Here is a 25,544-nt window from a genome sequence, read left to right on the forward strand (position 1 = left end):
GTGTCATCGTATCTAAGTGTGCCATCACATCTAAGTGTGCCATCACATCCAAGTGTTCCATCGCATGCAAATGTGCCATCACATCCAATTGTGACATCATATCCAAGTGTGGCATCACATCCAAGTGTTAAATCGTATCTAACTTTTCCATCACATGTAAGTGTCACCACTAGAAAAGCAGCCTTTTACGACGCGTAATGTGTATCGTAAAATGCTCAGACGACGCACAAATGCGTGTCAAGGAAGGCCCTGTCATAACGAGAGACGACACGCTTTTGCGCGTTTTCTATTTACGACGCGCATTTATGACACGCATTTACGACGTGCAGTTATGACACGCAATACGTATCAAGGAAGGCCCTGTCATAAAGGAAGACGACACACATTTGCGTGTCGTAACCTTACGACCCGCGTGTTTATGACACACAATGCGTATCAAGGAAGCTCCTGTCAAGAAAGGCCATGTCATAAATAAAGCTGACACACATTTTTGTGTATCGTAATTTTAAATGTTTTAAAAAAATATTATTTATAGATTTACTAATTTTCAAATTAAATTTGCATTTAATGTCTCATAACAAAAAATAAAATACCATATACAAAAAATACTATCCATTGCAAAAAATTTAATGTCATACAAATAATCGATCCAAGGAAAGATAAAACAAATCAATAGAAGTTGTTTTCTCCCTATATATGATTATCACATACTAAATAACAAACTTTATTTCATATTCATACATATGATTACATTATTCATTAAAAAAACATATACCTTCTTCTTCGCCTAAAATGTTATTACATGATGCAAGTTGGCCACTTCATTGATGGATCACCAAGAGGAAGACCAACAACTGCCCTAAAATGTTCCATGATGTGCCCATACTCATGTCCTGTAACTTTAAACATTTAATAAAGTAAAATATCTCCTAAAAATAAAATTGCACAAGAAACAACACATCATAATGAGAAATTACTAACATGAATGGAAGAAGTACACTATAAATTTGTTTTACCAAGAGTGGGGCATGGACGATCAAGTGCTACAAGTTTGTCCAAGCTGCCAAACAAAGACTGCATGCAAACCAAAACATACATACACTATAAATTTAATTACCATGCAAATCATATTCCTACACATGAGTTTGTTTTACTTTTTTTGCCTCATATCTTTTTTTTTATTCTTATTAGCCATTGAGTGTTGGTGTTTTCTTTTCTCTCATTAAATCAACCCTTAACCCTTTTTTAAATTATGATGAGAGGTTAATCTGGAAAAATGAAATCTTAAACGAGCAGCGATTCTAATCCCACGCAGAATGCGAGTTAAGTCAAATAAATGCAAAGAATTATGAGAATCAATTTATTACTATCCAAGCTTTCATAAAACAAAAAACCAGAACAAAACAATATCAGCAAATACATACCTTGTGAAGCTATATCAGTGTACTTGTCACTAAAGGCATACACATTGACTGCAACTTGATACATTGTAAATTTAGGGATTGCTTTTTTTTTTGTAGAAAATCAAGGAACTTCACCTCTGCTTCTCCAACAAAGGAACCAAATATTAAGGTAATTGTGTTATTTAAATAGTTTTTTGTTTATTGTAAATAAGTATATATATATATATATATATATATATATATATATATATAATTTATATATGTAGTTCAGGTTCTAGTGGCGATGTTTAGGGGGTCTGGAAACTATGCAGCTGCAAAAGCCAAAACATTGGAAAGAGTTGAAGCAGAGCTTCTTAGAAATCTCCAAATTTTTCATAGTTCATGAAGGATTTGGCAGTCCCTGCAGATAGCTCAGAGGAAAAAAACGTAATTTGACATGGAAAAATGTAGCATGCTTCTTTTGCAGTGTGACATAGCTCAGGGGCAAAAAGGTAATTTGACAGAGAAACATGAATATTTTACCATGTATGAGCAGAAGGCAAAGGATCAGAGCTTCCATAAACTTTGTGAATCTGATTAGTGGTGCTAGTCTTTAGAGTAGCTTGAAATCCATTCCCAAATCAAGGCGTCACCTCCCTTTCAGACAGCCAATAAACATGTTCATATCAGAAACAACTAATAAACCATGTTAATTCTTCAAGAAAATTTAAATAAATACACAATGGGGGTTACTTATCTTACTAAATGTAGCTATTTGGAATTCAGACAACCATGTAAGCTCTCTTACAATGGGGGTTACTCATTTCTAGAAAGAGACCTTGAAGATTCCTCCTTGTCCTACAGATAAAGGAAATGTAAGAAAAAAAAATTAAGTCTCACAAAGTATATGGACAATTTTATACAAAATTCTATTGAAACAGATAGAAACTTGCGAGCATTTATATTAGGTCATATCCTAAGAAGGCCCATAAACAAGTGATATGCTCAAACAATCCTTAATTGTTTTCCAGAGTGTGGTAGTTTGTTATTAACATGAAAGGCCCATAAACATCTATTATACATCATCCTACTTTCCTTTCATCTTATTACAACATTCTACTTTCAGAAATCTACCCAGTTTTAGCAAATGTATTACAAATACAAAGTGACTTCACTGCTTAATTAGGTAAAAAATTTAGAGTATAATGTCCTAATAAGCAAAACAATTATAAGTAGAATATCAGACATATTATATTCTTTAAGAAAATCCATGACATTAGGAGACAAGGATGTTGGCTAAGTTTGTCTGTTTAAATTTATCATAAAAAAGGTTTATTTGAAAAGACTAAATTCTCACCTGTATTGCATAGCCAGTATGTCGGACAACCACCATTTGAAACTTTCCCTGCATTTGTCCTATCGTAAGAGCCCTGGTACAGAAAATTACCATATTACCCTTCCACCAACAAATAATATTGACTTTTTATTTAACAAGTATTATATATTATATTGTGAGGGCCTTGGTGCAGTCATATACTTCATCATATTTTAAGCATCATTTATCCAAACAACACTGAATGGGAAGAAAAAGAAAGAACCTGTTAAGTCTGTCTGTTCCATCCAACAGCAACAACTTTGGGACAGGAGATGACAGAAATTTTTCCGAGAAGCCTTCATACCTGAATTTTTTTTATTTACAACAATAGAAAGTTAAACATAATAAAAAAATTCCTTCAATGACTACAAATATCAAAGAGTTAATTTTTACCATCCTCTCCAATATTGTTCTGTTTCCTCCAGTCGTGCTCTGTGTCGATAGTTGTACATACAACAAGATCAGTCAATTTGCACAAAAGGAATTCAATATATTTGTAAAAAAATATTTACAAGGGAGTTGAATTACTAATCTATTAACTTTTGCTTCTAAATTCCAACAAATAATTTACAAGAACCAAGATATGTTGTATAAAAATTAGGAATGACAAAAGAAAAAAGAAATCAGTTTTCAAAAAAATAAAAAACCTAAAAACTTACCACTACTATGAGTCATCATACTTTAAAGTCCCGTGAATCGATATTCGAGTGGAATCAATGTTTCTTAAAGAGTCTGATCTCACATTCCACTCAATCAGTAAGTATTTACAAATTACAATTCAAATTTTATAAAAAAAAAATTAAGTGTTTTGTACATTCTTATAGATATATGAAATAAGTGAAGTCAAAAGGCTGATTTTACAGCTTTCTCAAGAGTTGGAAAATGTTGCACTCTGTTTGATAGAGTTTTCTGCATATGCATCAATGAAGCCATAGCTGTCCCCTGAAATTGTAATTTTGAATTTTAATATTTTCAAAAAATTTGAAAACAAAAAGTTTATAGTAAAATACACTTGATAGGAGTGAAACTACCTTTTTCTTTTTTATCATAATCTTGGCAGCAGCCTGAAAGAAATATCTACATATAGCTTCCATGATTAAGTGCATGCTTCTTTTTTACTTAAGATTCCCATTGAATCCACGAGCCAAACAATCCCTAAACTACTAATAGACCTGTGTTGCTATATATTATAACTGTAACTCATGTTATTTATGTGAATCTAGGACAGGAAATGTAGGATTAAATAACCAAATCTATAGCACCTATGATTCGTTCACATATATAAAAATAATTTGTTAAAGAAAACAATGGAATGGGGAAAGAAAAAAGAGGAAAACAAATATTTCATGGTCCTAACAACATGGACAATGAGTAACAAAATGCACAGGCAAGTCAAGGCAAAACTTAGATAAAGAAAAATGAAGTGACATGTGAGCTATTGGTGGTATTAGACCTGAAATGTAATAATAATTATTATATGTATATATAACACATGGTAATATAATATCCTAGAAAAAAACGGCTCTTGTAGACAAGTGAACTGATATCCAAAAGCAAAGCCTCTGTAAAGCAAATCCCACTACTCCCATAACAACATTTTTGCAATAGAACAAATACAAATAAGATGATGCTACTGGAAAGGTGGAGGATAATGAAAATCATAACATGACATCATCATCACCCTGCCAAAAGGCCCACCAACATCAAAGTTCAAACCCCAATCTTGCAATTTCAATCTTGTATACGGATTTGTAAAAGCCTAAACCCGAGTCCATGAGTCTGGCTTAGAACCTAGAATGACCATATGAGGATTGATCTACCACATCTGCGAGTTCCTAGAATCTAGGGTTTAATGTTCTATTCTCAATATTATCAATACAAGCAGAAAGTAAAGAGACCACAAGAACATAGAAAAATACCTACTTTTTTTTTAAAGAGGAAAGGGCCGAGAATTTTGAGGAATTGTATGTCTCGGGACGGAATCGATCAAGAACATCTGTGAATTTCGACACATAAATGTACCTGTACAAAATTCTAAAAGGTAAGGATGATGACAATGCGCTGGCTATGAGCATACGCGAGCAATAGAAACGGGCAAATGAAGGCTGAGAAATTAGGTCTAGCCAGTGTTTGTAACACATTTGAACCTAAAAATTGATTTCAGGGGAAATCTTGCAAGGATTTCGAGAAGGAGAGACTCAGTGAGGTTTTGAATATTGTATGAGAATGTATGAGCAAGGAGAACAAGCCGTAGAACTGATGATTCGGAAAGAGGGTTTAGTTGTGTTGAATTGATTGGTGTGATTACTTGTGTTGAATCGATTGGAAATGAGTTCTGATCACCATCATCGTCGATGTGATTGTCGATTTGATTGATTGAATTGTTGGGTTCCATTTAGCGGTGGTTTGAGGTTGGAAATAGAAACGGAAAGAGCACCACCAAGGAGATTGGGGAGCGGAAGAAGAGAGAATCAGAGAAGTTCAAAGTGTGGATTAAGTTTAATTTTAGGGTTCAATTTCAACTCAATTAGTAAAGAGTCCAAAAAAATTACACCTCCCTGTACCTCACTCAATAATCGAAACCATAGAAATTATTGAGTTTTGTATGAACTTTTCTCACGAAAGATGTTCACGTCACCGGCTCCAAAGCGCCATAATCATGCCGAGATCCAGAATCGTATAAGTTTGTTGTTTACAAATCTATTGTTGAACCCTGAAGAATCAACCTTGGTATTCCCACCGCTGAAGACGAAGATGAAGGCCCTAGGGCTTTTTCTTCCTAAGTAAAAGAGGCGGGGGGGGATTAATTTTTGGGATCCAATAGGCGGGGGTAATTTTCGTCGATTTCATTTCCCGCCTAAAACGCGTGTTTCACTTAAATATTATAAAGCGACATATTTACATGATGCACATTTTATGAAAGGCGCCCTCCACATTTTTTTTTCTTTTCTGACACTAATTTTAGGGCGTACACAAATGCGTGTCCTCTATCCTTCAAATTTTGCAAAACTGACATTATATTTTAGGACACTCACAAATCCGCGTCCTCTATCAGCGAGTGTCATTCTTTGCACGTCATTAAAGGGTTGTTTTCTAGTAGTGTGTGTCTTTATATCTACGTTTTCCATCATATACAAGTGTGCTATCACATTCAAGTGTGCCATCACATCCATACGTGCCATCATATCTAAGTATGACATCACATTCAAGTTTGTCATCACATCCAAGTGTGTCATCGCGTCCAAGTGTGTCATTACATCCAAGTGTTCCATCGCATCTAAGTATGCCATCACAATGCTCCAAATGCTTAAGTCATATTTAACATAATTCTATATAGAATTGTCAATTCCATCTTTAAATTAAAAAATTCTCATAAGTTTCTATACCACGGAAAAATCATCTCACTGTTGTTGAAACAAAAGGAGTAATATGTGCCTACCGATGCATCTGGCCACCTAAGGCTAATTTGGACCAAATATTCTCCCAATTGAATCGATGATGTCATTATTGTTTCACTTTTATGTAAAATGAATCAATATATCAATTTAGAATGTCTTTTTTCAAGGATAGTTTTGTCTTATGAGTACGTGAAAATATATATATATATATATATATATATATATATATATATATATATATATATATATATATATATATATATATATATATATATATATATATGTTCAGGTTCATTTGAGACCATTCTAATTTTGTGAGACCGTGAGAGCAAATCTAAAAATAATTTTAAAATGCAAATAAATAGAAAAATCCAAAAATTCTTTTTTTAAATATTATTTTCGAAACTTCAATTAACTAAAAAAAATCCCGTTTTTTTTTTTTTTTTTTTTTTTTTTTTTTTGAAAAATACGTGAAATATTCTAATAGAATATTACACTGACATTTTCTAAAAAATAATTTTAAAATGCAAAATAAATGTAAAAATCTTAAAATTCTTTTTTTAAATATTATTTTCGGAACTTGAATTAACTAAAAAATATAAAACACTAAAAAATCCCATTTTTTTTGAAAAATACATGAAATATTCTAATAAAATATTACACTGTACATATTCTAAAAAATAATTTTAAAATGCAAAATAAATGGAAAAATCCAAAAATTCTTTTTTTAAATATTATTTTCGGAACTTGAATTAACTAAAAAAAATAAAATAAATAAAAAAAATACGTCTCACGGTCTCACAAAATTAGGCCGTCTCACATGAACCTAACCCTATATATATATATATATATATATATATATATATATATATATATATATATATATATATATATATATATATATATATATATATATATATATATATATATATATATATATATATATATAATACTTGTTATCCCCTAAATGCCTTATATAGTTTCATTATAAGTAGGTGATAATCTCTGTTGTATGAATTTGTTTTCCATATATTAAATATTGAAGTGTTCATCAATTTATCTATATTTTCCCTTTATTTCGTTGTTTTGTACTTACTCGATCGTCAATTACATTGTTTATCTTGTTTGTAATTATGTCTTCCACACCAGTTTAAGGGGTTCTAATATTAATTTATCAATTGGTATTATAGCCTAGTGGTTGGGTTACTTTCAACTTTTTGGGTTACCATTAGAAGAGAAGACTGGTTATCTAAAAATTCTAAAAATGTTACAAAAAGAACTCCTTATATACCACTTTGGCTAAAAACGTTTCTAAAAATCACAACTAATTAGAATCTACAACTATTATAAAAAAGTATTATCAGCAAAAAACTAGGATGGATAATTATCTAAAACAAAAAGAAAGGATATTTAGATGTCTATTCAGTAAGTTCCTCATGTTCCTATGGGAACAACGAGTGATGCCACTACACAAATTTTAGTGAAATGGATCAACACACACGAGGGCAACTCATAACTCCTGATCTCGAGAACTTAGGGAATGAAGAAATAGATTAGACTAAGTTATGTATGACATACCAGCTAACCTATTTTATAACATCAACCAATGAAAAAGTGTTAGAGCTATTTGGTTAACCCTTAAGGGCAAGTTCCATGGAAATGAATAAGTTAAAGATGAAAAATTAATTGAAATCATAAATAAGTTTTATAGTTTCAGAGAAAGGCCGGTGAAACTTTACAGGATTCTTGTAATCGTTACCTAATTATCATTAACAACCTAACCAGTCATGATACTATTAAAGAAAATGGAGACCAACATTTGATTCATGAATGGGCTTTATGATAAGTGGATCAAAACCAAAATTATCTTTTAAGTTAATAGAAGTTTAAAAGGAACAAATATTGTTGAACTCTTTGTAAATCTCTAAGCATAAAAAGCTATTGTGGAGCTACAACACTTAAAATATATAAGTGGATCCTTTGCTTTGCTTTCCACCACAGAAAACCTCATTCATAAAATACTACTTCCATACCATTTCAGTCACATCTTAAAATATTTCAACCCTTGGTTCAACTATGAGTTTAACCTTTTCAACTCACATTACAGTCCTTTCAAGCATCTGCCCAAATATTTTCAACATATGTTCAACCATACTCAACTACTATTCCAACCTTCATTCCATAAAAATGAAAATTATGTGGCTACCTACGGTTAAATCAATCATTATAGTTATGCTAATCAAGCTAATGAATAGGCTTTTCGTTAAGAGTTTTCTATTGTGAGTCAAAAGTACAACTGTATACCTCAATTTGGTCATCAAAAACATCGTCCTTGGTTTCAAAGACATTTTTATATGTACCTCAACCATAATAAGAACAAAAACTCGCTTATAAACCACACACTTTCAAGCTAGTTTTCAACAACCTTGTTTTCAAGCTAGTGCGCAACGCGCGCCCCAACTTTCCAACACGTTGATTTTATTGCACCCAAACTCGACGAGTGTTCATTAGAAATGGAGGTTTTACTTCCAAAATCGACCTTCTAGATTCCAGATGTTACAATTCTTCCCTACTAAAAATAGTCTTCGTCCTCGAAATCTGCTGCAGTCACCTATCCCGACTACAGTTCCCACGCAATGCCTACGGCCACCACTATCTGCCATGAACCAACTCATGTTTTCCATGAGTACTAACTCTCGCCATCCTGAGGGTACAACCATTACCCCGCACAATCAATGGCCTTCCGAAGGCAACAAGACTTCCTGACAGCTCGCCATGCTGAAAACACTTTTGCCAAACTCTTAACGAGTAGTAGACCAATCATAACACTTCCAACAATTATCTATCCAGATCTGCTGAAACCATTCTCAGAATAGTTTCCCGAATCCGATGAAGAACGAATCCTTAAACTCTCGAATAGAATCCGACCCCACTTATCTGGAATCTGAAACCTAAGTCTCAATGGTCTGACTCCCTGTCAGACCCTTCACACCGAACTGCCACCAAGCCATCCTCATAGAGTCTCGCACCATACAAAGTGCTTCTGATCCCTAATCACATTGTCATCTCAACGGAGGCGAAGTCACTGACCATATACCACTAAAGAGCACTTAACTCGACAGGAGGCTCAAATAATCATTCGAGTAGGATATACATCCCTACAATGGTTACACTCAGACGAGAGTTACGTAACACAATCAAATCAATTACTCTGAGATTATTTAATCCAACTGCAGGTGACTTAGCGTCTTCCCGTCCACAAGCTATTCTATGCAAATTCCCAAATCAATGTCGTTATCTGGAATATTGGATTCCTACCCGGTTGCTGAGCCAAAGAGCAACCTCACAGTCGCTCCCCGCGACTTCCGAAGAGAACTTCGGCTATCTAAATCTACCGTAACCATATTGCCACTCATGGCTCCATTATTCCTCCTGATTCCCCCAATCATAACAGCCCGACTACTTGTCATCATCGAATCAAACACGAAAAGTGAATTCTACCAAAACCACCATAGTCTTACATCACGCCTGGTCTCCAACGACCTACCGTTTCCCGAATTTGATCATACTGTGGTCTATTCACATTCGTGTGGCTGACCCGCCCTAGCTTAAATCATCTGAAGGAATTCGTGAGTGAATCACAAACCTATCACATTCTCGCTGTTGAATAGGGACTGGTGAATGCTACGGGTCACCCCGCAGTCTTACAGCATTCCGATACTAACTGACCACTAGTGGATGCTATTAGCCACCCCCGCAGTATTACTATACCACTATACTAACGGCTAATTAACGAATGCTAAAGGCCACCCCCGCAGTCTTACAACGTTTCTACTCTATCTGCCAACTAGTGACTATTACGGTCCACCCGACAGTCTTACAACACTTCTACTCTATCTGCCAACTAATGAATGCTACGGGCCACCCCGTAGTTTGAAAACACTTCGACGCTATCTGCCAACTAGTGAATGATATGGCCAACCCATAGTCTTACAACACTTCTATGCTACCAACTAATTAGTGAATGCTACGGGCCACCCCGCAGTCTTGCAACACTTCTACGCTACATGCTAACTAGTGAATGCTACAGGACACCCCACAGTCTTACAACACTTCTACACTATTTTTTGACTAATGCTATGGGTCACCCTGTAGTCTTACCACATTACCCATGCTATCTGGACACTAGTGAATTCTACGGCTATCACGTTGTCTTACAACACTTTCCACACTGTCTGGCCTCTGGTGAATGCTACGTCTGTCTCGCAGTCTTACAACACCTTCCATGATGTTTGGCCGCTAGTGAATGCAACATCTATCCCGATGTCTTATAACACTTTCCACGCTATCTGGCCGCTGGTAAATGCAATGGCTATCCAATAGTCTTACAACATTTTCCATGCTGTCTGGCCGCTTTCTCTTCCCCGATGGGGATACGAGCTTATCCCAATTTCACACTTGCTTTTGACCTGGATACCGAAACGGTTCTCCCCCACTTTGTTCTGACAAAGTCTCCACGACATACAAGAAATATAAAGGATTTTCGATCCTTCCTGCCTTCCAATGATCGATCTGCTGACAACCGGTGCTTACTAATGCTAGCGATTCTTTACTAGCCAAACTTAAAAGACTATACAACACCTGAACACTAGATGGAAACTTCCTGAATCCCAACAATACTGATAACTCCAGATGCCTTGAAATGATACCGTACTCTGATTTCGAAGTGAAGTTAACCGATGCTCAGAGCAAAACCTCAGCGATAGACCACCTCCCTTGGCATTTCCATCAAATTAATTTGCGCACACCGAATGAAGCCATTGAATCCTGACGATGTTGAATAATCATCCTGCAGACCCTTGACCGCAAACCATCACATAATTTCCCTGAACCGATCTTGATTACGAGTCGAGATAACGCTGAACACCCCGAACCAGAAAAAGGGAAACGACCTTACACTAACCACTAATAATTCATGGTATGAAAATGGCATGTGATAATATTTGAAGATATAACTCATACACGAGCAAGGAAATGAATCGGATGCATGCTTATCCAAACTGATGCAAGATTCCAACTAATATAATTAGCCTGAATGAAGGAAAAAGATACATACATGTAGAACTCAATTCCTCTTGGATGAGGCTCCTGCCCTACCTTCTCATCCATCGGTTATCCTCAAAGTAGCCAGAGCAGGCGCGCTCACTACTCCTCCCCTTAACTTTAGACAGTCGGCCTTCTTGTGACCCACCCGATTGCAATGAAAGCATAATGGACTTGCTCCCTGAGGATAGTCCTTGCTGATGTAGCCAACCCCGCCACACTTGTAACAGCCCAGACCCCTAGAATGATAAAATCAATCGTGTTTTTTCCCGCACATGTTGCATTGGCTTCGGCCCTACTGGCCTCTCAACAGCTGATCGGAAGTCTTGGGTCTCTTCCTGGAACCCTCCAAAATGTGCACCTGATCTGACCTCCTCTTCTCAATGTGCTCCAAATCAATCTCCTACTCTCGGGCTCTAGAGATCATATCATTCAGGGTATCGCACCCTAAAATACTCATGAATTCCCTAATGTGATCTCGCAACATATCATGATACCTCACTTTTTTCATCTCCTCGTCTGCTACATATTGCGGTACCAATAAAGCCCTCTCCCAGAAATTGGTAGTGATCTCTGCCACCATCTCAGTAGTCTAGCGAAGATCTAGGAACTCTCGTTCCAACTGCTACACCTCAATCGTCGGCGCAAACTCAGCTCAGAACCTGGTTGAGAAGTCATCCCATGACATATCATCGACTGCATCATCACCCAACTCGCTACCGATATCCTCCCACCAATCATGTGTCCGATCGTTCAACAGGCAGGAAGCATATCTGACCTTCACCTCCTCAGGGAAGAAACTCGTCCTAAACATGTCATCCATATCTGCTAACCACCTCCTACTGTCAAAGGGCTCCCTCTCCCCATGGAACGCATGAGCTCCACAAGCACAAAACTCTCGTAAAGTCAGTGTGCAAGCTCCAATGATAACCATAATCTTTGCACGGAACACCCCCACACGCTCGTCCACTATCTCTAAAACACAGCGAGATATCTCCGTTGAAATGGACTCCCGCAACTGCTCGCTAATCGGCTTAGCATCTGCACCTAAGCCAGAACCCAGCTTGAACCATCTCCTTGAACAATCATAACTCACCCAAGAATCCACCTCTCATAAGCTTCTTAGATTCTCCAAGACTCTCACCTATTCGAGTATGGATCCTGTTCTTTCAGTAGTATGGGCCCAATACTACATTCCACACCTATCCATACTTCCCTCAACAATCCTCATGAATCCTCTAAGTCACTTTTTCAAACCATTATGCCAGTACTCACTGAATCATACTACTAACCCACTGCAACATATCCTAGGCTTTCCTAGGTTCTCGAACCCACCCAGTCCTCAGCTGCTGAAGGATTCCAATTAACATCAACTAGCCGCCTTATGAATATAGCCACATGCAATAGATATTAGATAATCCTTCGAGTAAAAGACTCATCCCTAGAACGGTTGGGCTCAGACCAAAGCTGCACAATAGGGTCAAGTCTATCACTCTGAGATTATCCAGCCTGTGCCCCATGTGATTTAGTATATTCACTTAGTAGCTAACTCATGTCGCTAAGAGTCCCACAAACCACAAAGCAAGCAACATTCGGACAATGGAAAAACTAACCAACATACTCCAATCAAACCATTTAATCCTCTAATTAGGAATCTGTACTAGCATACAATTCTAAGGCTCATACAATCAGGCATAACCTAAACAGGCCATCCTACAACTGGCTGATCAATTCTAGCATGAAAATCTACAAGCTCATATAAGCATACAAAGGCATCTCTCCTAGATCCTTAGCTCTAATCTAGCATGTGAATCACATAATCATATCATATCACATAACAAACATGTATTTGTATTTTGGGAACCACTTACTTATGCTTGAACGATTGCACACATCACACCCCTTTCTTCGATTAGAAATTCATTTTCAGTTTAATATTTATTTTGTAAAATTTTTCACCAAACCCTCAGTTTGATTTTAGGCACACCCGAGAATATGCCCGTATCCCTCAAACCAAGTTTTTGATACCAACTTGGAACATCCCAAAATTCATAACCAAAATTTTCATTTTTAATATAACTAAAACACATTTGTAACTTGGTTCACAAATTTAAAAGCATTTCAAGTAAAACATTTATCAGAGTTCAATCCCAGAAATCACATATTGCGGAAAGCATGGGTGTATGAGCTGTGATCATTTCGAACACCTTTATTTGAAAATTAGAGGTACCTAAAACCAAAATTGAAAACCATAAGCACGAAGCTTAGTGAGTTCCCCAAATACTGCATACCATACATATCAACTGATCCATACACGCCATGCATAACCGTGAGCCATACATATCATTCATATAACATAATCAATAAAGGAGCTATGTGCCGCACATAGTCTTCACATTATGCCACAGGCCACCTTATGGTCTTTCTTGTAAAGCCGGGGGCCACCCCCTAGGTCTTACAAACAATGCCAAGAGCCACCTCCTGGTCTTCCATGCAAGCATCACAAAGACAACTAGCATACATACTACTCTACATAGCTAATTAGCATATAATGTGCCAAGAGCCACCTCTTGGTCTTTCATATAAATTGCCTAGGTCTAACCCTCGGGTCTTTGTACAATACATAAACCAAATGGGTCGGCATTGGTGCCTTCGACCCATACAAACAATGAGGAGACTTACCTCGAATGTTGAAGCTTATTGCATGAAATCCATAGTTGCTGCCCTGACAATTCCCGAGCTATCCATACCAAAATATCACCCATTTAGCAATTAGATTCCAACCCATGATCCATAATCCTTACTTGGGGTGAAAAGAATGTTTCACCCCCGAACCATCAATGCCCAAACTATAAAATCCATGAAAGCCCATTAATGGCCTAATTTTCCAAATTAGGCCCAAACCCTTACATGGAAATACCCTTTACAATCCATTAAGTACTTCATAACCCTCCAAGGGTCAACCTTGGTCATGTCAATTAAAGGTCAAAGTCAACATCCAAGTCGTGGTCAAAGCCAATGCTCCGAGTTGACTCAACTCGTCGAGTTATCCTTCAACTCGTCGAGTTGTCTTCAACTCGGCGAGTTCCCATAAACCATAGAATCCTGATACTACGAATCAACTCATCGAGTTCTCTACTTTTTAACAGAATCGGGACACTTCATATTAACTTGTCAAGTTCCTTCATGAACTCATCGAGTTCTTCAATCTGAATCCCCTTCTTAATGCATTAAGTCGTTATTCTTCAGATCTAAACCTTATACTCTAGATCAAGACTGGAAACGCCCCTAGAAGGGTAAAGTTTCCAACTTTACCTGTTAATAGCTTTCCTAAAGAAAGTAAGCCCAAACCCTAACTCCAAAGGATTAAATCTAAATCCAAGGGTCCTCAAAACTTCAAGATAGGGCATAAGAACATAGATCTGGAACTTAGATACTAGAAGGACACCAAAAGTCTTGAAATTTATCCACATACATGACCATGTGGAACTTGAAAGATCAAAAAAAGAGCTTAGAGGTTGCATGGGATTCTAGGGCCACAAAGTTGGCACCATTATGTTTTGAGAGCCCCTCAAGGCCCTAAATCTAAAGTGTTTTCCATAAGGGATGACCAACCCATCAATAACCATATCATTTGGATAAAACAAGCCAAAGAACCCTAAAAAGGAGATCTAGATGACTACAAGACAAGGCTTAAGACTTATACCAAAAAAGTGTCATGGATGAGGCAAGGATTCTAGACCTATATGATCCTTCTTGTGTCTCTAAGTTCTTCCTTCTTCCAATAGTTTCAACAATCACCAAAAACACTCAAAATGACTCACAAACTCTCAAAAGAACTTTAGGGTTTCGAGATTTACGGTTAGGGACTTGGGGGCTGGAAATGAGCCTAAATATTAGGGCTTAAGTTGTTTAAGTAGGGTGAAAAGTCCCAATTTTAGGGTTTCCCAAACCCCGTCCAACTCGTCGAGTTGATCCTCCCCAACTCGTCGAGTTGGCTTTCCAAAAATGCGCGCCCCAACTTTCCAATACGTCAAGTTTCTTGCCCCAAACTCGACGAGTTGTCCATTATAAATAGGGCTTTGACTTCCAAAATCGACCTTCGAGATTCCGGATATTACAATCGTGCTATGGCTGTGACTACATATGAGATTATCTGGTTACTGTGCCTTCTTGTGATGTGAGGGTTCACATTTCTTCACTTACGCCTCTTTATTGTGATAACAAAAGTGCGATACAAATTGCAAAGAATTCTATTTTCCCTTAGCAAATGATGTTGTCATATATACATATATATATATATATATATATATATATATATATATATATATATATATATATATATATATATATATATATATGCATTATTTTCATACATTTATGTTACATTTTAGTTGATAATAAATATATTTGGTTCTTATAATGTTTAAATTCTATTTTGTAGCTAAATTGGACATTCTTTGAGAAAAAGGACCAAAAGTGACAAATATTGGAAGTTGAAAGGACTGGAGTTCAACGGAGCTTAAAGAGAAGAAGAACTAATCCAAAAACACTCCCCGCGACATGGCAAACGAGCACCACGCCGTGATTGTAAGAAAAAAAATCATGATGTTTGTGCAAAAATAGAACTCACGACATGTGACTTATAATTCTCACGATGTGAGGGTAAAACGTTCTAGAAGATCATTACGCGGAAGCCAAATTTTCTTGAGAGATATGGATTGATACTAGCTCACGACATGAGACCTTAATGCTCACAATGTGAGGAACGATTTATGGAAATTTTAAATACTCCTTTATACATTCGATTGAAGAGGTTGGATCTGATTTCCTGGAGTTATAGTTGAATTCGGAAGTTAGAGGAGAGCGAAAAACAACCATTGGAAGAGAGAACGATTCTAGATTGTAGATTAGAAGATCATACATCACATTCGGTTTGCAGCAATTCAATCATGTTGAATTCTTATGATTTAGTGTGTTTACCTTCTACCATGAGTAGCAAATTTAGTAGACTTTCGTTTAGTTAGATGAAACCTAAAACTATGAGTTATTTTCTTCTTTTATGGATTATATGAATTTGCTTTATGCATGTGTTTGATTATCATTACCTAGCATGTTAAAGTTTGCATCTTTGGATCTTTGATTTAAGTTAAGTGTAGATTGTTGACCGTTTGAATTACATGAACTTGTTTACTTAATAGTTTATGATCATTAAATTGCTAGAGCTAAGATTAATCACATCTTAGACTAAGTGATAAATGTTACAACTTTAGCTGTGTTGGAGAATATAATTTGACCAAAATTTTGTTTAATTAATTATCTTGATTATACATAATTATCTTAGATATATCTTACATAGCCTAATCATCATTAATAATCAATTTTGTGTTAGCTTGTGTATGATCATTACATAGTAGTTTATGAATTAGTAAAAATATTAGTAGATCGGATTAAGACTGCTAATTACATATAAATTGGTAACAACTTTATTAATCCATAAATAAGAAGTAACCATAGGAAGAAGGTGTATTCGAGACTAAACAAAAGTGTTTTAATATCTTGATAACATCCATTTTTAGTTAAGTGTTTGGTAAGTTTTAATTTAATCTGAACTTGCAAAATCAGATAAAAACCCCCACTTTAGTTAATTGTTTTTAGATTAATTTTTAGTGATTAAATTATTAGCTAAATCCGTTCCCCGAGTTCGATACCAAACTTACTTTACTATACTATAAAATGACTAGGTACAGTTCCTATAGCTGCATTAGTAGATATGTAGTTAGGTTTATAACTTTAAAGCTAGATAGATATAATCAGTGTACGTCAAGTTTTTGCCGCCAATGTCGGGGACTAACTATTTCAGTTTTTAGTTTAATTGCTTTAGATTAATCCGTCCTTTTTGTGGGGTAAAACCTATAAAAATTTAATGCATTAGTTTAAATTTTCTGCATTTCAGGACTCACGACATGAGCATACACGCTCATGACGTGAGACCTGCAATCTCATTTTATTTTATTTTAGTTTGTGTTTATGCTTTTGTTTTTGTTTTGTTTTAGTAGTTTTGTTTTAGTAGTATATGACCTGTGGATTAAAGACACCATTTGACGATCCAGATTCAACATTTCATAAAGAGAAGAACAAACACGTTGGAGAATCAAGCAACAAACCGGTAAGAGAAAACAAATTCGAAAGTTTTGAGATGACTACTCTTAACAAAAAAGGAAGCAAGTTACGAGCCCGAAACAGAATCAGAGAAAGGAATTCAACCTGAAAGCGAGCCCAAAAACAACTTGGCAGATATTGCTGACATGACGATGGAGACGTACAAGAAGAGAATTCGTGAGGACACCGGTCCAGGCCTTGTGCAACCCAAAATTCCCGCTACCGCAAACTTTAAGCTCAAGGGACACATTCTTTTCGCACTAAAAGATATCTCATTCTATGGAAATATCATGAAGATGCATACAAACACCTCGAGGAAGTCAATGACATTGCCGATTATTTCAATATTCCTAATATACGAAGAGAAACAGTGTTGTTAATAATGCTTTTGGTCACTTTCAAAGGAGCGGATAAATATTGGTTGAATGCACACCCACTCGGTGCAATTACAACATGGGCACAAATGCCTGAAGAATTCATACAATAATTTTTCCCACCATCGAGACTTAAGAAGGCCATAACCAATTTTGAGCAACAAGCGGGGAAATCATTATATGAAGCATGGGAAAGATATAAGGGATTACTAAGAAATTTTCCCAAAAATGATCTTAATGAGCAACAAGAAGTATCTATATTTTATGATGGGGTAAATGTGACGACAAGGAAACTCCTTTTTTCTTAAGGACCTCTCAGAAAGAAGAATCCCACTACAATTAAAGATCTAATAGAATAGTTTCCGAACCATTCAAGGGAATACCACAACCCTCGACAAGTCGAAGTAAAGGGAATAAAAAATGGTGCTTCGGAAGACATGGCGACAGTTTTGGCAATGCTAAATAACATGGATAAACGAATGACGAAAATGAATCAATCCATACATGTAATACATATAGGTTATGAAAATTACAAATGGTTCACACTTAACCAAAGATTACCATCTAGACGAAAATGGGAATAGAAAAGTTCAAGTTTGTTATTCTAGTGGAGACCAATTTGATGAAGATTGGAGAAATCCAAGGAAAAAATGGTTGCCATATGAAGAATACAAGAAGCAAAAAGAAGAAAAATATCGGCAAACTGGACGGGGCTTCTTCCAAAAAGAACAACCACCACCCGAGAAGAAGGTGGACTTTGAGTCAATGCTTAATAGGTTCATGGAGACTTCTAAAAAATGACACGATGCAACTGATTTTACCGTTAGAAACCAACAAGCTTCCATTAAAAATATTTGAGACTCAACTTGGGCTATTAACTAGACTCGTTAGTGAATGATTACCACCTAAAATTCCCGATCACAAACCGCAACCACATGTCATGGCCATATCCACTATAGAATTCTGAATTTTTTGAGGCGTTAGATGAAGACACAAAGCAGAATGATCCACGACCGAAAAGAAAGAATATTAACAAAAAAAATGAAGCTGGTGTTCAGGTCTCATGACGTGAGGACTACATGCTCACGTCGTGGGCAGGGTTTGGGATGAAAATTTCTTCGTTTATCCAGCCATATCAACCGCTGTTACCGTTTCCTTCTCAAGAAAAGGCATAAGATATTTATCTAGAAAGCCAAGGATATTCCAATTAATACCCCATTTATTGAAGCATTAGCCAAAATTCCCAAATACGCAAAGTGTATGCAAGATCTCCTCGACACTCGCCAACAATTAGAGAATACTTCCAAGGTGGTTCTTAGTGAAAAATGTTCAACGGTAATTATGGAAGGAATACCAAAGAAAATGGGAGATCCTGGATTCCTTATTCTACCATGTGAGTTTGGAAATAACATGAAGACATTTGCCTTAGCCGATTCTGGAGCTAGTATAAAATTAATGCGTTAGTTGTTTTATCAGAAGCTTAACCTTCTAGAAATTGAAGACCACAAGGATGAAACTTCATATGGCTAATCGTCTGGTGACTCGTCTTCGAGGCATAATTGAATATATATATATATATATATATATATATATATATATATATATATATACTAGCCGTCGACCCGCGTCAAACGTTGGGTGGGGTTTTTTTCAGAAATTACTTTGTATATAAGATTAGTGTTTTTGCGCAAATAGTTTACTGCACAAACAATTATCAATAAAAGTTATAATAGTAGAAACGAAATTAGAAAGAATTAAAAGTGAAACGTTGAGATTCTTTAAAAATGATATGAACACATGATTGGCTTGATCATTATGTGACTTTAGTTGTAAAATTATAAACGATAAAACAGAATATGCAATGCAATCAAAATCCAAAGGAGAGCGATCTGACCATTGTATAAGGTATGTATACTTACTTTTTTGTCAAGGGTTCATTTTTTTCTACTATAAGACTTATTTTGATTCTTTAATGAAACCTATAAAATCAGGCATGTTTCTTTTATAAAAATTATTTGTTTTTTTATGGAAAAGGAAGCAAAATGTTTTTTGTTATAAAACTTAAATTTTTTATCATTTTTTTATTAAAATGTGTTTATGTTATAAATTTATAAATATGATTTTGTTATAAAATTCAATAAATATGTTTTTGCTATAAAAAAAAAAGAATTTCTAAACATTATATTAAATGTTAACATATTTTATTGGAGCTGTGATGCATTTGAGAAAGAAATATCATAATGCTTAAAATTGAGAAGAAGCAAGAAAAATTTTTATTATGAAAAATGTATATCTATGAAAAATCAAAAAATGAAAATGAAATCAAAGAAAGTGCTTATGCTTATCAAGATGAACAAAATGGAATTTCAGTTATAACAACGAATAGCATTGCTATACCCGATATACTTTTAATAGTAATAAAACAGAAGTGGACTTGGTAGAATTACATTGCTATTTGTTGCACTTTTAACATGAACATCCGTTATCACCAAGTTGCCATATCTCAAAGATTTTACTTTGTTAACTGTTTAGCACCTAATCAATTGAATAAGCCCGATATTAAGTGAGTCATGCTGCCATGATCCCCTTAAACAATCTTTAATTATTCAACCAAATTGTGACTACTAAATGAAGAACGAAATGAAAGTCACATAATATTTTGAAAAAGGTTGTCAACAAAAACGTCAAATGTATAATCAAAGCACTAAAGGAAAAAATAGCAGCTTACTTTCTTTTATTTGTTTATTAAACCATGTTACTTTAATTTCTTTCTATTACAATGCCTTAAGAAAAAAAATAGAAATAAAATGTTGCAACAGAAAGAAATGGAAGTAGAATGCTATAAATAACACACAATTAAATGAAAGTAGGGGGCTATAGCTCAACTTAATTGTGTCATTGCTAAAATGTTGCAGCATGTACGCAAACTTGTTGTGACATTCTTCTTTTAGGTTTTCTGCAAATAAAAAGGCTGAAATTTAGAAAAATAATAACAAAATAAAATAATGAGTGCATAAAGGCATTAATGACATAGAGCATGTGATCAGAAAGATAATAACCAATTAGCTTTAAAAGGAAATCCATTACCATCAAGCTTTGCGACACCTGTGTCAACATTGTTCACAAACAAAATAGTTTTGGTCAATAGTTAAAAGACAATCCCCTGTTTATTCCCTTTCTTAATCAAATAAGCAATGTAAACAAAGAACAAACAACCATGAATATTAGAACTAAAGCTAAGTAGGCTCTTCAAATAAATGAAACTTAAAAGAGATGCATGTAGCCTAGGCGGCATCTGTGATATGAGGTGCATTTACCAAGGATAACATTAGTATAGAAATATGCTCATGGATCTTTTCTTTTTATGTAAACCTACTTATATCATGTGTGCTTCAATAAATAGAACCAAGGCAACATGAACCCTAATAAAAAAAACCTTAAGCAACTATTACCGTATTTTTTTTGGTTTCACCACAAATCAATAGCAACATAAAAGGGCTTTTAAAAGGGAAAAAATATACTTGTAACTCCAAAATACTCGGAGAAAACGGGTTACCTGGACAGACAGATAAAAATCATAGATAGTTAGATTAGTCAATTTTTTCATTAATCAACATATTGAAGGGGACAGAAATTAGAGCAACATATGATAAGTCCGAAAGGGAGAAAGACTAATAGAAAGAGAGAAAGATAGTAGAATCCAATACACAGACGACAGAGATTCTTCACAGTTCACATTTCCAATAGATAAATGCTTGTATAGGACTCACAATTCACAGTTGTAAGGTGACAATGGATATTGTTTCATCATTTTTTCTTCCTCACATGTCACCTTCACATGGACCTGACAGAAGTTGGCAGCAAAACAACAATGAGGCAATATACATAAATATATCAACGTGAAAAATATAGAACATGTTATCAGTTAAATTAAAAAAGAAAATACAGAGCATGAATACTAACACATATAATTGGAACTTGGTGTCTAATGTACGACTAATAGCTATATCATCAACTTGTATTAAAAATGGTTGAATAACATCCTATATCTGTTATGCAACTTTGTTATGTCTCGTCTTCTTTAAGACTATGGAAAACCAATTGGCACAAAATTCAATGCTTTCAGGAGTATGTGCTTAGTCTAAATAAAACACCAAATCACCATGTGGACTTTGACTGTCACGCACTTGTTAAGAAATAATCTGAGCCGTTCCTTGTAGATTTGTTGTTGTTTATCCCTTTGATGAATTGATCAGACAAACAAACTGTATGCAACCAGAAAAAACATTAGGAATTATTTTTTTAAGGATTTAATGAACCTATGCCACCAAATACTACACACATACATGCAACTACACTAAATTTAAAGATTATTATAACCTGCAAAAATAGCTCCAATGGTAGAAAGTGTTTCTTTTTAAAAAGAGATCATCCATATGATAATAAAGAAATACAAAGTTTATTCATTACTCATTAGTGAGTGAAGCAAGTGTGTCACTATTTCCAGAAATCAGCAACAAATGAAAGCATGTCAAGGCCCGCAAATAGAAAGAATACCCTACCACCACTGGAGAGATTCTTGGTTGTCTCGGAACCGTTGGTCTACAAGAAGCCATTTTCATCGCCTAAAAGAACATGCCAAGCTTGGTTTCATCAAAATCGTTCAAGTGCTAAAACAATTGAAACAGATACTTGAAAGTGTACTGCTATTTCTTGCATTTAAGCCAAACCTTAAACTTTCCATTTGCATACAGCCACTTACACCATACACACCAGCCTAAATTCATTTCTTTCTACAATAACTTTAATCTTCAATCCTTGTACTTTAAAATTTATTTATTCTTAGATAGATACACACCATGCCACACCACACATACACACATAGATTTATGATTATGAAAATCAGAACACAACCACACACATACACAAACATAAAATTATGATTTTGAAAATCAAAACTGAATTATGATTTTGAAAATCGGAACGTATAAGTATAGTATGTGTAAAACCTGCTATATTCGTAATGGCATTTGACAAAGCATGAGCTAATGAAACATCCTTTCAAACACCAAACAAATCCTCTCCTAAAAGCAATTTTTTGGAACTTTTCCTTCACCGTATCTAAATCTGAAACTGCAACTCAATTATCACCCAATTTAATCAATCAATCCAAAAAAAAATTGCAGGTTTAGGGCACAACAAAATCATTAAATCATGAAATCAGAATAAAACTCTATAAATAGCGGCTATTATCGTATTACCTAAAAATTTGTTGTCATTGTTTGTGGTGCCTTCATCACCTGCTCCGGGATTCATATTTTGTTCATCCTCAGTGAACGGAACCATTTTAAAAATTCATGTAGTGAGGTTCACACAATAAAGATGAATACAAACAGGTTAACAAATCTTTTACTTTTTTCCTATGTAAATTCGATTAAAAATAAGGATTTGGGAATGATCCTCCAATAAAGAATAGGATTCTGAAGAGACAACAATGGAGATGGCATATTATGAATTCACCTTTTCTTGACAAATCATTGGGGATAAATTTAACGTCACGATGGAAAGGGTTAGAGAGAGAGAGAGAGTGGGTTTTTGAGGAAGGAGACGGGTAACGATGATAGATGAGTATACACACAGCTCGAGGTATGGGGTTCAGAAAATTGATCAATTGATTAAAATCAAACTCGTTAGAATATTTACCTCCTGGTTTGAGAAAGATTTCTTTTAAACCTTTTGAAACTATTATTTGTGAAATAGATTCCTCTTGCTTCTTGATCAATTGCTCAATACACATGTGTTCGTCAGTTGTATACAGATAAATGCAGAGAAGGTCGAAGGCAGCCACAAACAAATACATATAAAATTAGACTTAGAGCTCATAAAAGTGATTTGCTCGTTCTTCCAATGTTTCAACAAAAAAAACATAAAAACCCACAAATCAAGAAATCCAAATGGTTAAACAAAAGATAGGGCCAATAATCATTATGTTCTTACCTACATTTGGGCGGATAAACAGAGAGGGTCGAGAACTGTAATTGAGAAATGATCATAACTTTGTGGATCAGAGAGTTGAAGAAAAATGTTGAAAAATAGCAATGCACCTCATAGCTCTATGAATCAAATCAAAGCCCCTTCACCTCACAGCACGATCGACGATGCTAGAAAAGAGAAGGAGGCAAAATATTATCCGACACCACTCCCTTCTTTTCTCTTATACCTAGCATACCTTCAAATCAACTCTAACAGATGATGGTGAACATCAAATAAATAGATGAAAACAAATAAACACACACAAAGACAGGGAAAAAAAGAACGAAGAAACATACATACGGTAATGGTAGAAGCTAGGGTTTTGAAGAGATTATGTCGATGGTGGACCCTCAAATGTGCAATGGTGGCATTGATGTTGTCGATAAGCAATTCACTTTAGGGTTAGGGTTTCCGGTGTGCGATGGTGGCGTTGATGGTGGCAGTGAGATAGAGTTGGTAGTAACCGAGGCTACAGGAGATTGAAGAGAGTAAGGAGGGAAACGGAAGAGATGTGGGAGAAATGACGGCTGATGGGAAGATATTAGGGTTTTCCAACATTCAGACGAAGAAGTTAAGACCATGATGATAAGTGTGTGTATATTGTAAGCTTAATAGATTGTACATGGTGTTATAAGAGTTATACCTCTAAATTTCAAGAAATATGCAATATCTTTAATAATATAGTAAAGATATATAGGTAAAAATTGGAAATTTTCTATTTATAATTGACTTTGTGGTGATAAACATGAAAGAGGATGAAGATCTTCCTATTATCCTTGGACGCACATTACTTAATACTGTGCATGCCTTGTTAGATGCTCGTGAATCAAAGCTCACCTTGCAAGTGGGAATGGAAGAGATGACATTCGGAGTCGAAGGATTTGAGAAGTCTAAGATTCAAAATGATGTGTTCTTTATGGATAAATAAAATGATCTTGAAGAGTTACATAAATTAACGGAAGAAGAGGTCCAAACAAGAGAAAAGCCTAATGAAGTAATCAAGCTCTCTAAACCAAGAGCCTCAATCCCAATGATCTTTGAGGTATTTGCCTTTATTACACCAAAAATACAAGATGAAGAAGAGATTTGTGAAAGTGAAGAGCTAAGTTCAAGTGATGATGAGGATGATAAACAAGGAAAGGATGTAAATGTTTCCAGAATGGAGATAGACAATAAGGACTAGCTAAACACCAACTAAAGAACTCATATGATGACGAATCCAAAGGAGTTAAAAGAAAGCACGAGGCATTCAACGTTTAACAAAAAACTATAAGAACGCATACATAAGACGCATTCAAGCTTACAAGAGAAGGTGAAAGGAGAAAAAAAGAGAAAAGGGAGATCCCACACCGAACCACAACAAATTAAGGTAAGAAAGAGTTTGACTCACGACTCCATAAAAAGAATCGTTTCTTAGAAGGAAATCCGAGCCCGCTTTGCATTTTCATTTTTATTAGTTTTGCATTTTCATTTAAGTTTTAAGATAAGTCATCATAGTCATTCTTTTAGGAAAGGTAATAAATCAATTCGTTGGATTAAATTTAAGAGTGGTAAGAATTTTTTGAAGGGAAAAATATAGGTTTCTGGTCAAATTTTCTTGAAACCTCAATGTGGGATTAAGTACCACGATGTGGGAAATAAAATTATCATGTTTTTTTCAATCTGTTCAAAACTCACAATGTGAGAGCTATTGCTCACGAAGTAAGCTTTAAAAACA

At 35.2% G+C, this 25,544-nt stretch overlaps 1 long non-coding RNA gene across 15 annotated transcripts; it reads right to left on the reverse strand.

The window, feature by feature from the left end:
- Window positions 1-20,499: 20,499 nt before the first annotated feature.
- On the reverse strand, window positions 20,500-24,474 carry LOC145061517 (uncharacterized). Of its 15 annotated transcripts, XR_013687233.1 has the most exons (5): window positions 23,056-24,453; window positions 22,804-22,927; window positions 22,357-22,396; window positions 21,982-22,059; window positions 20,500-21,638 (listed from the first exon to the last, which is right to left on the reverse strand). It is a non-coding gene; the product is annotated as an uncharacterized LOC145061517 (long non-coding RNA). The 15 variants fall into 15 exon arrangements; XR_013687232.1 differs by having other exon boundaries at window positions 20,500-22,059; window positions 23,056-24,452; XR_013687243.1 differs by having other exon boundaries at window positions 20,500-22,927; window positions 23,792-23,826; window positions 23,899-24,463.
- Between the last annotated feature and the right edge of the window lie 1,070 nt (window positions 24,475-25,544).

Source organism: Lactuca serriola, chromosome 7 (genome assembly GCF_051521515.1).
Source record: "Lactuca serriola cultivar US96UC23 chromosome 7, Lser_US96UC23_V15, whole genome shotgun sequence".
In the NCBI taxonomy this organism is placed as follows: domain Eukaryota; kingdom Viridiplantae; phylum Streptophyta; class Magnoliopsida; order Asterales; family Asteraceae; genus Lactuca; species Lactuca serriola.